Genomic DNA, 15302 nt, shown 5'->3' with positions numbered 1-15302 from the left:
ATCAGCAGGGGTTGGATTTGACTGTTTAACCCCCATAGAGCCAGAGGGGCCAGGTATTGACCCATCTGCCCTAGGTGGCGAGGCGGCCGAGCTTTTCATGGTTTCCACCGCTGAGGAAATTTCGGCTCTAATCCATCCTTTCAAGTCTTTAAACATTGAAGGCGATTCCTCTCTGACAACCTTCTCTGTACAGGATTGACATAAGGGTTTAGAGGAAGATGATGACAAGTGACCCTTGCACACTGCACATTTTTTTGGAGGGCTTGTGAGTTGCAGAGCCTTTGGGTTTGTCACTGTCATTTTTATCAGGTCTGCTGGGAAGTTCTGTCTTATCAGCTCTAGTTTCTGATTTCCCATCCACTTTACGAGTTTTAGGCTATAATAAAACAGAAAAACATAAAAAAATATCAATCAGCCTGAGAACCCTCTGATTAGTGCTAATATGAATCATAGAACCACAAATGATGCATACCAGAGAGGGTACGGAGCTTGACTCCACAGAGCCCTGGGAGGAAGATCCGCCGGCAGCCTCCATAGTCACAGACACTGAAAAAAGTGACTAAGTAAGTTTAATAGCCCTGCTATTATTCCTGCCCTGCCCACAGAATAAAACACATTTATCACAGGCCCCAGAAGATCCTACCAGTCCTGAAGATTTTCTCCGATAAGTCACGCCAGCCTCCACCTCCGTCAGCAAGGAGGAATCTGCGCTGAACGCCGCTGTGGAGCGCACGCCGGGCCAGGAGACTTCCTGCTTCCGGCTTCTGGTCACGTGTGGTGCCAAACACGTGATCCGCGGGCGGGACTTCCGGAATCCGACGAACTTCCGTATCCTGGGGAAGGCTCTAGCGTGCAGCGTGATCCCGCGCGAGGACAACTAGCCTGCGCAGACTAGGGGGATCACACAAGCCGCGGCTCCTGCAACAAGCATGGGTGGCCAGCCAAATCCCCACCACTAGCATCCTGCTGGACAGGATAACAACTGATGGGGTAAGGGGAAACCATGTGTATATACCTATCTAATCCCTATCTAATCTAATATGCAAATGTTTTATCTAGCTTCCTGTCCATTGAATGCTGGAGGGAGACAAGTCTCAGGGTTGCTGTCCTGAGACGTCCTGGGAAATAGTACTATCAAATTCATATTGAGTATTTTCTTGCTTGCTGGTAGCTTAAAAGGCATTTTATGAGAAGTTGTGAAAATATCACCTCGGAGAAAACTCAGGTGAGAAAGGGAATTGCATACGGGCCTAAGTGTAGGACAGTGATTTGTGGACGGGTAAGAATAACAGAGTGCATGGTATTACGTGGGCCTTAGTACAGTGACAAATGATAGTACACAGAGGGAGGCCTTTGCTTATCCCCCCACCTATTGAAACTATGGTGGGGTGTAGCTATCCCCTCTGTGGTAGTCACGAACAGTATGGTCACTTGGCCCAAAGTAAACATGCACTCAAAGATCTTAAACCATATATAGTATATCACATATATAACAACGATATAAACCAGCAGTGGCCGAGGGGACATTCAGAGATTGTAACTAGTACATAAAGGGCGGTTGAATCAGCTGATCCACAATTGGTCCCTGTGGCCAATCAAGTCAACAAAAAAAAAAAAAAAAAAAAGGCATAAACTGGTAGGAATGAAGTGTACAGAACAAAGGGGGTGCAAATCTACATACAGTGCATTAAACACTCAACATGTTTCACCCTTCAAGAGAGCATCGTCAGGAGAAAGAGAAAGTGCACAAACGAAAAATATTAAATAGCAATTCCCCCCACCAACCGCGATTCCCCCAGCAACAGCCCAAATCAGCTACATACATACTTGTTCATCTCAGGTTTCCTTTAAGTGTTCAATAAATGACCTTATCAAACCTAAAGGTAGCCATACATCTAGCGACTGATTCAATCATCAAAGAGATCGAAAGTCTGAAAGACTAGTAACCCACACACTACATGCGATATCCTATGCAATTCACCGTTACATTCGATATGACCGATGTTGTGTCTCCATGCTCTGAATGCAAATATCGATTCAGAGTTGATCGAATGAAATGTGACAGTAGCCGATTCCTGTGCTATTGACCGATATCTTGCACCCTGCTCGATCGACTAAGCTGCTCGATTCAACATGAAATCAGCCACTTTTCATTGATTGGGAATTCTGGATCACACACACACACACACACACACACACGATTCTCTCTCGATTCTATAAAATAACCGAATAGTCGATCATACAGCCAAATAGCTGGATGTATGGCTACCTTAAGGCTGCTTTCACAGTGGGACGTTAAAGTCGCACATTAGAAAAAGTAATAAGGCAGACTAAACGCACAGCAACACAAAGTATGTGCAACATTCACAGTGCTCACGTTGTGTTGTGTGTAACTATATTAAGAAAGTGCTGCATGCTGTGCGTCAGAAGCGTTATTAGCTGCGTATTAGGACTGTTTGCACATGCTCAGTAATTTTTTTTTTTTTTTAAATGTGACGCATTCGCCGTTTTTGTTCCATCAGTATGTGCCGAAAACAGCGCACCGCGATACACATAACGTACTTTAAAACAACGTCCAACTTCAAAACCCACATGCGTTGCGTTAGGGGCACGTTGTGCGACCATAACGTCGCATCAAACGCAACGTCTAAGTGTGAAAGAGCCCTGACACTGAGGTTTAAATAATAATGACAGTATTTGTATAGCGCCTTTCTCCTGTCGGACTCAAAGCACTTGCGAGGCAGCCACTAGAGCGCACTCAGTAGGCAGTAGCAGTGTTAAGGAGACTTGCCCAATGTCTCCTTACTGAATAGGTGCTGGCTTACTGAACAGGCAGAGCCGAGATTTGAACCCAGGTCTCCTGTGTCAGAGGCAGAGCCCTTAACCATTACACTATCCAGCTAAAGCAGCCAACTGGGAGAGGAAATCTGTGTGGCCTTATCTGTAATACAGAAGCCTGGACGAGGGCTTGATACATTTGATATTCAGCCTGAAAGAGATGTGCACTTTCCACATGGCAAACTGAATCATGCCACAATTCTGTGTGAATGACTGGATGAAAGAAAATGCTGAGTGAGGCCATCACACAGAACTGCACACAGACTATAACAGAGAACACCACCACCACCAGGCTCAGGAGAACACAGCTCATAATTACAGTGCTGCTAATTACTGTCTTTGTGGTATTATCCAACACTTAACTAAGGAAACAGTGGTGAACTGAGAAAAGCCTGAGCCTCATATGCAAACTCCCCTATAAAACTGCCACATCACGCTTAAAGCAGACCTGAATCCAGAACTTCTTCTCTGCTCTAAACAATAAGCAACAGCAGAATAACCTTTAAAAGAAAAAAAAAACATTTCTCTGTTACTGCTTATACAAATCCTGCAATAAATCTGCAGAGATTCGACTTCCTGCTTTCATGGAAGCAGACAGATTGTTAACATCCTGCACTTTCAAATGAGCTTATCTGCCATGGCAGTCAGCTAGTTTCTAAAGGAGTCGGCACCGTCTTAGTAAAATAGTTCTTTATTCCATATTAAAGGTTAAAATAGAACAGCATGATGTATAGCAGGACAGCCCACACTCACCGCTGTAATAGCTGTAACATGGCAGACCATGTGGACATCCCAGCCATCTCCCTCCGTATATACCACGTCATTGCTGACGTGCCCTGCTCACGACTAAAATCATGTGATCACCATCCTCCAATCGTGCAGCGCCCGCCGTCACGCGTAGCCGGCCGCGCCTCTTCACATTTATCTGCACCAGAACGTGACTATATGGGCTCAAAGGCTCCACCTCCAAGCCACGCTCTAGTTGCTAGGATACTGCGGGGCTAAGCAACCGGACGCTATACAGCGTCAGCTGCAACAACAAAACAAAAAACAGAAGGAGATGGACAGAACGTCCCCACCGCCTACCATTCACAGCAACATCTGAATCATCGTGGTATATACGGAGGGAGATGGCTGGGATGTCCGCATGGCCTGCCATGTTACAGCTATTACAGCGGTGAGTGTGGGCTGTCCTGCTATACATCATGCTGTTCTATTTTAACCTTTAATATGGAATAAAGAGCTATTTTACTAAGAAGGTGCCGACTCCTTTGGAAACTGGACTTTACTAGTCACCTGAAAGTGCACAGGTGATTGAGTCTTGGCACGTCACTACGTTGATATTTTTGTTTTTTCCCCCATTGGTGCATACCACATACAGATTTGATGGCAGTCAGCTAGCACAGGAGAGAGATCACATTACAACTTGTGCTTAGTCACAGATGAGGGGAAAATTAGACAGGCTAAACTCTCTAAATACATACAGGGTGCAATTCTCTGTTTTCCTTCTGTCTGTGGTATGATTGATTTTTTTTTTCCTCAGTTGGTTCCCCCTTTATCAAAGAAGCTGCCCATCTTCACCAACCAATCCTGCAGTGTTGGAGGGTTTTTATATTTTTCAATGTATGGTTATTAGGCCCCTTACTACTAAAGTATCTTTTTTTTAGTATAGTAAGTTATGAAGTATAGTATGAAGTTGAGACTACAATTAAAGGGAATCTAAAGAAAAAATAAACTTATGATATAACGAACTGTATGTGTTGTACAGCTCAGAAATTAAACATTAGCAGCAGAGATAACAATTTAAGACTGTTTTCAGTACAGGAAGAATTCTAAGGGCCCATACACCTAACTATTTTCCCGCCGATATACAGCAGATTCGAACACTGATCGAATCTGCTGTGATATTGTTGCGCACACGTTGACGAAACGGTTGATTTCCGGCCTTAATCGATAGTTCCTGTCCATGTGGAAGATTTCGCTCGATCACCGGCGGGTCGGGAGTGCATCGATAGCGGCGTTCGAATGCCCGACGAACTACAGCGGCAATACATCACCTGTTCTGCTGGCGCGTGTCCCCGCTGCTCCTTCTCCGCTGGGCTCCGAGTCTGGCAGGCTTCACTTCTTCCTGTCCCGGCAGGAAGTTTAAACAGTAGAGCGCCCTCTACTGTTTTAACTTCCCCGGACAGGAAGTACAGTGAAGCTGGAGCCGAGCGCAGATAAGATAGCATGCAGGAGAACAGAGGCGCCAAAAGGATAAAAGGAAGCTAAATGAGCTTAAAAACCAAATTCTTGGTAAATAGGAGGTAGTGGTGGACTTACCTCCTCCAAGTAGACACACAACGACTGTAGTAAACACAGTCAATATATTTTATTTATGAACTCCAAATATGCAACGTGTTTCGCAGGTTTGATCCCGCTTCATCAGGCAATAACAAGGGAGCAATAGCATATGTGGTCGGTAGAAGAGCCAGGCAGAGGTGCCTGGCTCTTCTACTGACCACATATACTATTGCTCCGTTATTGCCTGATGAAGCGGGATCAAACCTGCGAAACGCGTTGCATATTTGGAGTTCATAAATAAAATATATTGACTGTGTTTACTACAGTCGTGTGTCTACTTGGAGGAGGTAAGTCCACCACTACCTCCTCTATTTACCAAGAATTTGGTTTTTAAGCTCATTTAGCTTCCTTTTATCCTTTTGGCGCCTCTGTTCTCCTGCATAATATTGAGTCCACCCTGGGTGGAGGGTTGAACCCCCTTTTTCTCATCTACAGAGAGCGACTTCTTATTCCTGAGTGGGGTCAGGAAAATCTCCCCACCTGCCTTTACAGTGGTTGCCTAATGGTAACCCTGGGTTGTGAGTATTAATATTTACTCTATCTAGTAACCATTTACTAGTACATATTACACTATTGGGGCTCTTGGTGTTCCTTGTTTTTTATCGCAGATAAGATAGCGGAGACCGGGGAACTCGAGCCGGCCGAATCAGGTAATGTATATGCGCGGGGGGGGGGCGGCAACGGCAGCTCCACAGATTGTGATCGGTTTCATGCTGAAATCGATTCACAATTTGTTTGCAGTAAAGGCAACCATACGATCCCTCTGATCAGATTCGATCAGAGAGGTATCTATCTGTTGGTCGATCTGATGGCAAATCGACCAGTGTATGGCCGCCTTAAGAAACTTCAGTTATCTATGCAAAAGAGCTTCACTGAGCTCCACAACCAAAAAAAGTCCTAGATAGCACTACCTTTTGAAGCTTTTATCTCAAATGTCTCTTGTTTCTTGTTTGTTTATGGTTTTCTTTCACATCAGAGCTTGCGTTGGAGAACGCTCAAAGCATACGTTTTGTTGTATGCATTTTAATGCGTTTTGATATGCGTTGCACTGCAGTGAGTGTGCGTTTTTAATCCGTTTTCAATGCGTTACAGCACATAGAAAAACGCAGGTAATTTTTTTTTACTTTTAGTTTTCAACTTTCTACATTGTTCCTCTGTTGCATTCTGGGACTGATTGCCTGCGTTAACGGATTAAAAACGCGCATAGTGTGCGTTTTACATTGACTAACATTGTAACGCATAAAGCTAGCGTTGGCCAAAAAACTGCGCCTGAGTGCAGTGTAACGCAACGCACAAAAAGGCTGCATTATATGTGAAAGCTAAAATGAAAGTCTATGGACTTTCATTGCACCTTGGGTAACGCAAACTTTATCCTTTGCGTTGAAACGCAGAAAATCTGCCCTAATGTGAAAGAGCCCTTAGCTCTGCAAAATCATGTAAAATGCTGAGTGTAATGTGTAAACTGCACATTAGAGAATGATGCAATGTTATAAAAAAAAAGCTATATTAACCATTTAAGCCGCCTGGATGTGATTGTCACGTCCAGGCGGCTGCTGTTGCGCGCTCCCGTGTTCAGCATTTTAAATGATTTTACAGAGCAGCCCAGTGAACGTTTGACCAATTCTCTTATTTTTCTTTGGAGAGAAAAAGAAAATACAGTGACTGACAGTTGAGCTTCAGAAAAAAAAAAACCTGAAAATAAAGTTTTCTATGAGTTTAACATAAAAAAGAAAAAAAAAGTGACCACAAACTGATAATATGATCAGCAATAAAAATGAAAGGTCATAAAAAGCAGAGGCAGATATCACACGTTTTTGACAGCCTCGTTCACCAAAGCGCTGACGTAAGGCAGTTTTATTTTCATGCCATTCTGTAAATGCACACACCTAAACAATACATCACAGGTAGTTATTTACACTGATTCATGCCTTTCCCCATCTGCTGAGTGATTGCAGCCATGCTGTGTCATTCTTGCAGCAACAAAGGATGCCGGAACATATCACCTAGCAACATGTTTATTTACATGTCGGTGAAGTCGGCAATGCAACGCAAAGAAAACAAAACAAAAAGAATGTAAAAATATGAAATACTGCTAGAGGATGGGCCAGTTCATGTGACATTTCTGGGGACTATAAAGGCTCTTTTCCACTGCACTTTCATCCAAAACTCAAGATTGCTTATGATTCACCTTAACTTTTTTTGATCACAAGGGCACTGTGATCATCACTATAATTGCAAAGCAAGCGCTAAAAACGTATTCTGCTAAATCTCAACACAGTATTATCTTGTTATAAAATTAACTTTGATATAGTATACATTTGGGTATAATAAATTACCTCTCCAGGTCCTGACCAATCTCCATTATAAGTCTATGGGAGCCTAGCCTGGTATGGTAAACTCTGATATAATAAAACTTCTGTTATAGTAAACATGTTTTTTGCCCCTTACCAGAGGTTGACTCTGTATATAGTAAACATTGGGCGGTGCATTATATATCACTGATACTCCTGGTCAGCTGCTCTCTTCAGGCTGATTACATGCGAGTTGATGCCTGATAACATTTGTAAGACAAGAAGAATGGCCAGTGCTGGGTATACAGAACTGTACAAATAAGGAGCCTGGGGAAAATGAGGAATAATGTAAATACAAACCAAAGAGGTTGCAGCCAATGTTACCACTTCTACATTGCGATCACCAATCAAAGTATCGTTACTGACCTGCCGCAAGATTGTATGCATTCCCGGGGCATCTCTTCCCTTATTAGCGAAGGCGCTCCTGGTAGGGTGTTGAGCGCATTACAGGGTAATTTCGCTTCTAGTGCAGATCAGAGTGGGCCTACTCACTGCTGTAGCTCTCAGTTAAAGTGGATCCGAGATGAAAAACTAACTATAACAAGTAACTTGTCTATATATAGCTTATCTAAAGTTTAGATAGTTAACACAGCAAATCTACCTGCAAACAGCTTCAACTGTTTATGATTATTGATTCCTGTGATACAGTGAGGGCAGCCATGTTCTGTTTGTCACATTACACAAACAAGCTGATAGCATCTCAGCCCTCAGCCTCCCCTCCGCCTCTGAAATCTATGGCTAGTAACCTCCTCCTGCCCAGACTGAGCTGCCATAAGCCCTTGGTACATGAGTCTGAAAATGCCAAGGCACTCTGGAGAAGCTGTGGGCGAGGCTTGTTTAGTTTATAGGGCATTAAAGTGTTAAAACAAAACAAAAAAAGTATTTGGCTTGAGGAATGCCCTATAAACTATATGAAAGGAACGCAATTATGCAATGAGCAAAAGTTTATCTCGGATCCACTTTAAGACTCCTCTACTTGGTAGTATTGTTGTAGTTTCGAATTTGGCACCACTTGGTTCAGAACCCGAACAGCTGCATTCAGCACCGGACAGCAGTTGCTGAGGCTTCCCCGTCCTCTTCACCCTCCGGAATCCAGTGCAGGCAGCCCCCGAAAAAATCCAAAGTAGTGCCTGCAATATTTACCTTATGTGCTCCAACGCAGTAGCGGCTTTCCAATGAGCTCCGAAGGAAATAGCCCAGCCCAATCGGATCCACTCTACTGCGCAAGTCCGAATCACCTGGGCAGTAGAGCAGACCCAATCGGGCTGGGCAATTTCCTCCGGAGCTCATTTGAAAGCTGCTACTGCGGCTGCATTGGAGCACATAAGATAAATTACATGTGGCCAGTTTGGGCGCTGCCAGCGCTGAATCCCGGAGGGTGAAGCCTCATTAGGATCCAGAGGCCAAGGTGTTTTTTTTTTTTTAATCATTATTATTATTATTATTATTATTATTATTATTATAGATCCTCTATCAATGTGTGCTATTTTGGCAGTGAATGCTAGTTTGTTGGAACACGGGCCTAAAGGTGGACACACACGATACAATAAAATGATCCGATTTTACGGCAATTCGATAAATATGAGCAGATCTCTTTGAAAAAAAGAAAAAAAAAAAATCAAAAACTTTTTTCACTCGACTGAAAAATCCCATTGGAATGCTGGACATTTTTCTTCCATTTTTCTAAAGATCGTATGCTGTGTGTTGGATTGTTACACACAACTTTCTCAGAGTTTCCAATCATTCTTATCATAATTGGGGAAAAACTGAACATAGGTGTGTTACATTGTAACATTTCAAAAATATGACCAATCGGTAAGAAACATGGGTACTTATCCATTAGCCGGGTGCATCCGGCAGGTGGCGCTAATTACTATTACCCCTCCAGGCCGCCATGGATAGTAGGGAAAGATGTAACTCTGGTGGAGTTTTGTCGCTACCTGCCAGATGCGCCCGGCTAACGGATAAGTACCGAAACATGGATTGCAATTCTTGAATTGAAGAGATATTAAAAAAAATTGTTTGGTGTGTGTGGCCACCGACTCTGTAACAAAAATTACAACGTTTTTTCTACCATCCTACAAGTTCCTAAACCTATTCTAATCTGTTCTGGCTCGCTGCAGCACTTTGTACCATCACGGTCTCTGTAATAAATAAATCAATGTATCTTTCCCCTGTCAGACTTGTCGGCCTGTGTCTGGAAGGCTGCCAACTCTTCCGTGCTGGTCTGTTCCTCTATGCACACTCCAGTGTGTGTTTTATTTACATAAGCCAGCAGCTTCTCTGCTATCTTATCAGTGATAGAAGAGAGCTGGATAAAAATCCTCCTCTGTTAGGCTGTGAAAGTAGCTGGCTGACACATACTGAGGAATTACAAACACAGGCACAGGCAGAGCTGTCTGCAGGAAGCCTGTAATGTTCAGTGCATGAGAGAAGGGGACAGAAGGTAAACACACAAATGATCTTTTGAGATTCATAAGGAAAGCTGTATACAGCCTGCTTGTGTATGGATGTATTTTCTATGTGTGGACAAGCTGTACATCAATCTACTTCCTGTTTTGGTGGCCATTTTGTTTGTTTATAAACAAACTTTTTAAAACTGTTTTTGACTACTTTTAATGCGGCAGGGAGTGGCGAAATTGTGTCAGAGGGTAATAGGAGATGTCCCCTAACACACTAGCATGTTTACTTTTGTGCGATTTTAACAATACAGATTCTCTTTAAAGAGAACCTGAACTGAAAATAAAAAGTCAAAATAACCACACAGGTCATACTTACTTCCCGTGTAGTCTACTACTCAATCTGCATCCAGTTTGCCCACTGTGATCAATGGATTTCTCCATTTTAATAATGGCCATTACCCCATAACAGCTTCCTGGTCAGCACACTGTTAAACTGTAATATCACCCACCTGAGCCATAGGGAAACATGGACCTTACCTTGCACATTCAGTTGTAACTGACAGCTGCCGATATATAACTGACAGCAACTGGTATATTTCAGTTCTGACAAATATTGTCAGAACTGGGAGGGATCACTGTAGAAGAGAATGGTGACCTTCTGAGAGGAACAGACGGTGAGGTTAGTATGTAATATTAATTTGCAGCTACGTCATGTGTTTATTTTAAATAATTTTCCTCGCTTTCCCTTTAACGCAATCACTGCATCAACTGGCCCAAGACAAATTGTAAAGTACTAAGAAAAGTGAAATAAGCATGTGACCGTGTAAACACCGGTACACAGAATCAGACAGAAGCCCCCTCTGGGCCCGGTGATCAGACACTACATACCCGTCAGCGCAGCGAGGCCGGACACCGCCTGAGATCACCGATCACCCATCGGGGGATGTACAGACAAGGCAATTACTGCAGGGCAGTGCAAGCAGTCCCCGGTGACATGGCGCGCCTCCTCCCGTCAGTAAACATCGCTGTAAATGTCAGCAATAATTCGGTACGTCTTGCGCAGACTGCGCAGTCCCGCAACTTAGATGGGAGGATCTGCGCATGCGTACTCCCGTAACGTGACGCAACGCCGTCCAGAAGTGCGGGGGATTCTGCGGGCCATAACTACGGCAACCTCAGAGGGACAAATCAGTGGAAAGATCGTGTGAGTCTCTGTGTACTACTGATAGGAAATAGGAGCCCAGCTGGTTACCTCATTCCACAGAGGTAGAGCACAAAGGACAGCAGTTTATAATCCAAATACCAAATGACTCCAAATGCTGGGTAATCAGTGATTATTACCATAATTGTAGTAAAGGAATCTGGACAGAGTGAACAAAAAAGCAAAAACTGGCAATAACACAACTGAAGCAAACAAATAATAATAATATGTAAATAAAAATAAACGCATTCTTATAGTACAGGGGAAATATACGTTGCATCCAATATACATACATGATCTTTGCAAAGTATAACAACCTCAAATGATGACTGCAGTCCAAAATTAAACATGAAATCCCTCATCACTACATATCAAATGTTCTATTGTATTAAAATAGATAATTTCATTATTAGCATAGGAAGGTCTTCAGTGTATGTGTCCCCTGCTGATTCTAGGCACTTTCAACTGTGTGAAATATAAGATTACAGCCCTAACAAGCAGTGGTGTATCTGCAATTCATGGGGACCCCCAGCAAAATGTTCACACCCTATTCCTTGCCTCCCCTTCATGTCCTGGGGGGCCCGTCTCACAAGGGTCATAAAGCAAATGTGGCCATCATGATCTTCACACCCATGTAGCCAAGTGTAGCCACAAAACACCTGAACTGAAGGATGGGCTCCTGTACCAGAGGAAGGGAAGGTTGGTAGTTGGGGCCCCAGGGTTGGATTTACCATAAGGCACTGTAGGCATGTGCCTACAGGCACCAGATGATAATATGACGCCTTCCTCCCTCCACTTAGCTGGGGCTTCCTCCAGCCCCTGCCAGCCGTCCCGTGCCCTCGCCGCAGCTCCGCTCCCTGCCGGTGGCTCCCTGGCGAGGTCGGCATCTGCACCGGAGGGGACCCGAAGCCAATGGAGCTGCGGTGAGGGCATAGGACGGCTGCCAAGGGGCTGGAGGAAGCCATTAGGTGAGTGGATTTATTATTTGTATTCTGCTCGGACCTTCCCTTTAAGGCCCGTACATACGCAAAATCAATGTTGGGGTTGGTATCCAATCCCCCAGGCTATACTGCAGGGCTGAGGCTGACAGACGCATCACTAGGCTGCGGGCCATGATGTGTTCTGTTCGGGCTGAGAGACAATGGAGCTGTACGTTCATTATGACGGCATGCGGCAGAGAGAAGATCAATGCTTCCAGCTGAAGAGATCCGCCAGGTCAGATAGGAGGCCGAGCAGTAAGGAGGGGTCGGAGTCTCGGCAGAGGCTGTCATTATCAGCCACCTCAGACAGGGGCGTAGCAATAGGGGGTGCAGAGGTAGCGACCGCATCGGTGCCCTTGGGCCAGAGAAGCCCCAAAGGGCCCTCCCTCAACCACAGTATTAGCTCTCTATGGGTCCTATGCTGGTAATAATCACTTCTATAGGTGCTTTTATTAGTAGTAATCATTAACAAGCTGTTCCCCATCCAATTCTTGCACCTCTGACACTGTGGCTGTCCTTGGCAGGTTTTGGTGTGCCGTATCAATTGTTATGTATAGAGCGCTTGGGGTGCCCCATGTAAACCTTGCACCAGGGCCCATAGCTCCTTAGCTACGCCACTGACCTCAGATGAATTTCGGTACTTATCCGTTAGCCGGGCGCATCCTCTAGGTGGCGACAAAACTCCACCAGAGTTACATCTTTCCCTACTATCCATGTCGGCCTGGAGGGGGAATAGTAATTAGCGCCACCTGCCGGATGCGCCCGGCTAACGGATAAGTACCTGAATTTCATCTGACGTGTACGGAGCTTTACAGGAGGACAGAAGATGAGGGAAGGGTACTAGAGGGAGATCTGCTATGTGCAGAGGAAGGAGGTATCTGTGGTAAGGTGTAGTACGATGCAGTGCAGTGCATACCATGTGAGGAGCCCCATTAAAGTTCTACTAATGGAACTCATGATTTGTAGTCGCATCTCTGGTTTAATTGTCAGATACTTCTTCTCTCTTTTTAGGTATTTAACTTTTTTGTTTCTTTTAGCCACCTCGGGTTTGCTTTAAATAATTATAATTTGGAGTGGTAATTTTGGTGCCAAAGCTCGGGGCAAAGAGGAAACATGTATACACTCACCGGGACCCTCCATAACATTGAGGCTGCACTCCTTTTCTGGCTTGAGCATAGCCATGCTGCACCTGCACGAGTATGGCTGTACCTGTGCTGTAGTGGCTCCGGGTTACTGCACAAGCAGGCACAGTAGAGCCGTTACTGCACACAAAGGCGCAGTACAGCCGCACTCATGCTTGACGAGGAGCACGACCATCATAAGCCCTTTTCAGAATGTTTTTGGGGAATGGGAGTGGCAACAGGGGACCAGAGGGTGCCATGGGAAGCCTCTGTAGAGTCTATAGGATCCAGAGGCTTCCCTCTTCTTAGGTAAGTATGCACTTTCGTACCCTAGGTTCACCTCGGGTACAGAGGAGGAGAGAGGTTAATTAAGCATAGAAGTGGGGAGGTTAGTGCTAGGCAGATGAGGTTAAGGGGCTAGGGTTAGACATAGACAAGGGGAGGTTAGTGTTATGCAGAGGAGAAGGGAGGATAGTTTTAGGCATAGAAGATGGGGATGCTAGTGTTAGGCATAGAGTAGAGGAGATTAGTGTTAGGCAGAGTAGAAGGGAGAATGCTGGATGAACAGCTTCACAGGACTGATTAGCTTGCCTGGATAATTGCCAGTGCCTGGTCTCAGCTGGATTGCTCACACAGCTGCAAAATCATTTAAAACAAAAAATTGAGACGGCACACTACTGGCTGCAAAACTTTTGCTATATTGAGTGGACAAGAACACTACATGTTACGGATATAACTATCCTTCATCAGGTGTCAAACTGCAATGAAGTGTACATACACAGGTATAAATACAATCCAAATATAGACATACAGATACAGCCCTCATCAAGAGTGACACAAGTGCAGGAAGGGCAGGGACTCATCCATGCCTGAACTGTTATGTGTGCAGTGGCATCATAAAGGGCGACAGAATATGCCATCCCCATACAGGCGGAAGGATAGCTATCAGAGGGAGACACTATTGCTCCACACCATGGGTCGTATATGGGCTTAAATGCCCATGTATACAGGAACACAAACAGGCTATCACAAAGTATGCTGAGGGGGAACGCAAGAACGATGACACGTCTGTAGCCAGACAATTTTTTGGAGCTGGACATAATGCCGCACAATTGAGATGGTGCGTTTTAGAAGCTGTGAATCTGATTAGCAGAGGTGGTGATCTAGAGAAGAGGTTGAAACAAAAAGAGCAGTGGCGTAGCTAAAGAGCTCTGGGCCCCGCTGCAAGTTTTACAATGGGGCCCCCCATGCACTCTATACATAGCAATTAATATGGTGCACCAAAACCTTCCAATGGCAACTACAGTGTCAGAGGTGTAAGAAGGGGATGGGGAACAGTTTGTTAATGATTACCACTACTCCAAAGTATCTATAGAAGTGATTATTATGAGCACAGGACCAATAGAGAGCTAATACTGTAGTTGAGGGAGGGCCCTTCGGGGCCCCTCTGGCCCAAGGGCCCCGATGCGGTCGCTACCTCTGCACCCCCTATTGCTACGCCCCTGAAAAAGAGGCAAGGTGGATTTATTCCATGGCCGTAGTGGCCCCTAGAGGCGTGAATGAGAGGTTGCCTCTTAAGTGCTTTTTATAGGGAACATGCAATGTGACCAGATTGTATCTATATGATTGTAGCATGTATTGACATAATGTTATAACCACGTGTTTTTTCACAGGTGGTTTCAGGGCAGTCCTGTCTCGGAAGTGCCTGGAGTACGGTCAGTCATTGTATATTATTTGTTTGGTAGCCGTGAAGAAGTGCCAAATTACCATTTGATTTTATACACCTTTGAGAATTTGGGCTTACAGTAAGAGTTAATGGCTCCAGGGGAGGAACTATGATGGGTGGGGTGCTCACATTTGGATTGTATTTATACCTGTGTGTGTACACTTCATTGCTGTTTGACACCTGATGAAGGATAGTTATATCCGTAATATGTAGTGTTCTTGTCCACTCAGTATAGCAAAAGTTTTGCAGCCAGTTGTGTGCCGTCTCAATTTTTTGTTTTAACCTTCCTGGCGGTAAGCCCTATGCCACCGGAAGGCACCGCTCAGGCCCCGCTGTGCCG

The 15302-nt window shown here is 44.7% G+C and overlaps 1 protein-coding gene across 1 annotated transcript in view; it reads right to left on the bottom strand.

Moving 5' to 3' along the window:
- The window catches only part of UBXN2A (UBX domain protein 2A), a 55040-nt gene extending 43999 nt beyond the window's left edge, over positions 1 to 11041 (bottom strand). Inside the window, exon 1 of the mRNA XM_068280235.1 lies at positions 10823 to 11041. The gene's annotated coding sequence lies outside the window, so the exon portion shown is untranslated. The remainder of the gene's footprint in view (positions 1 to 10822) is intronic.
- Positions 11042 to 15302: the final 4261 nt, after the last annotated feature.

This window comes from Hyperolius riggenbachi, chromosome 4, assembly GCF_040937935.1.
Source record: "Hyperolius riggenbachi isolate aHypRig1 chromosome 4, aHypRig1.pri, whole genome shotgun sequence".
In the NCBI taxonomy this organism is placed as follows: domain Eukaryota; kingdom Metazoa; phylum Chordata; class Amphibia; order Anura; family Hyperoliidae; genus Hyperolius; species Hyperolius riggenbachi.
The sequence above is the reverse complement of the archived record's forward strand: the minus strand, read 5'-3'. Positions and strand labels throughout refer to the sequence as shown.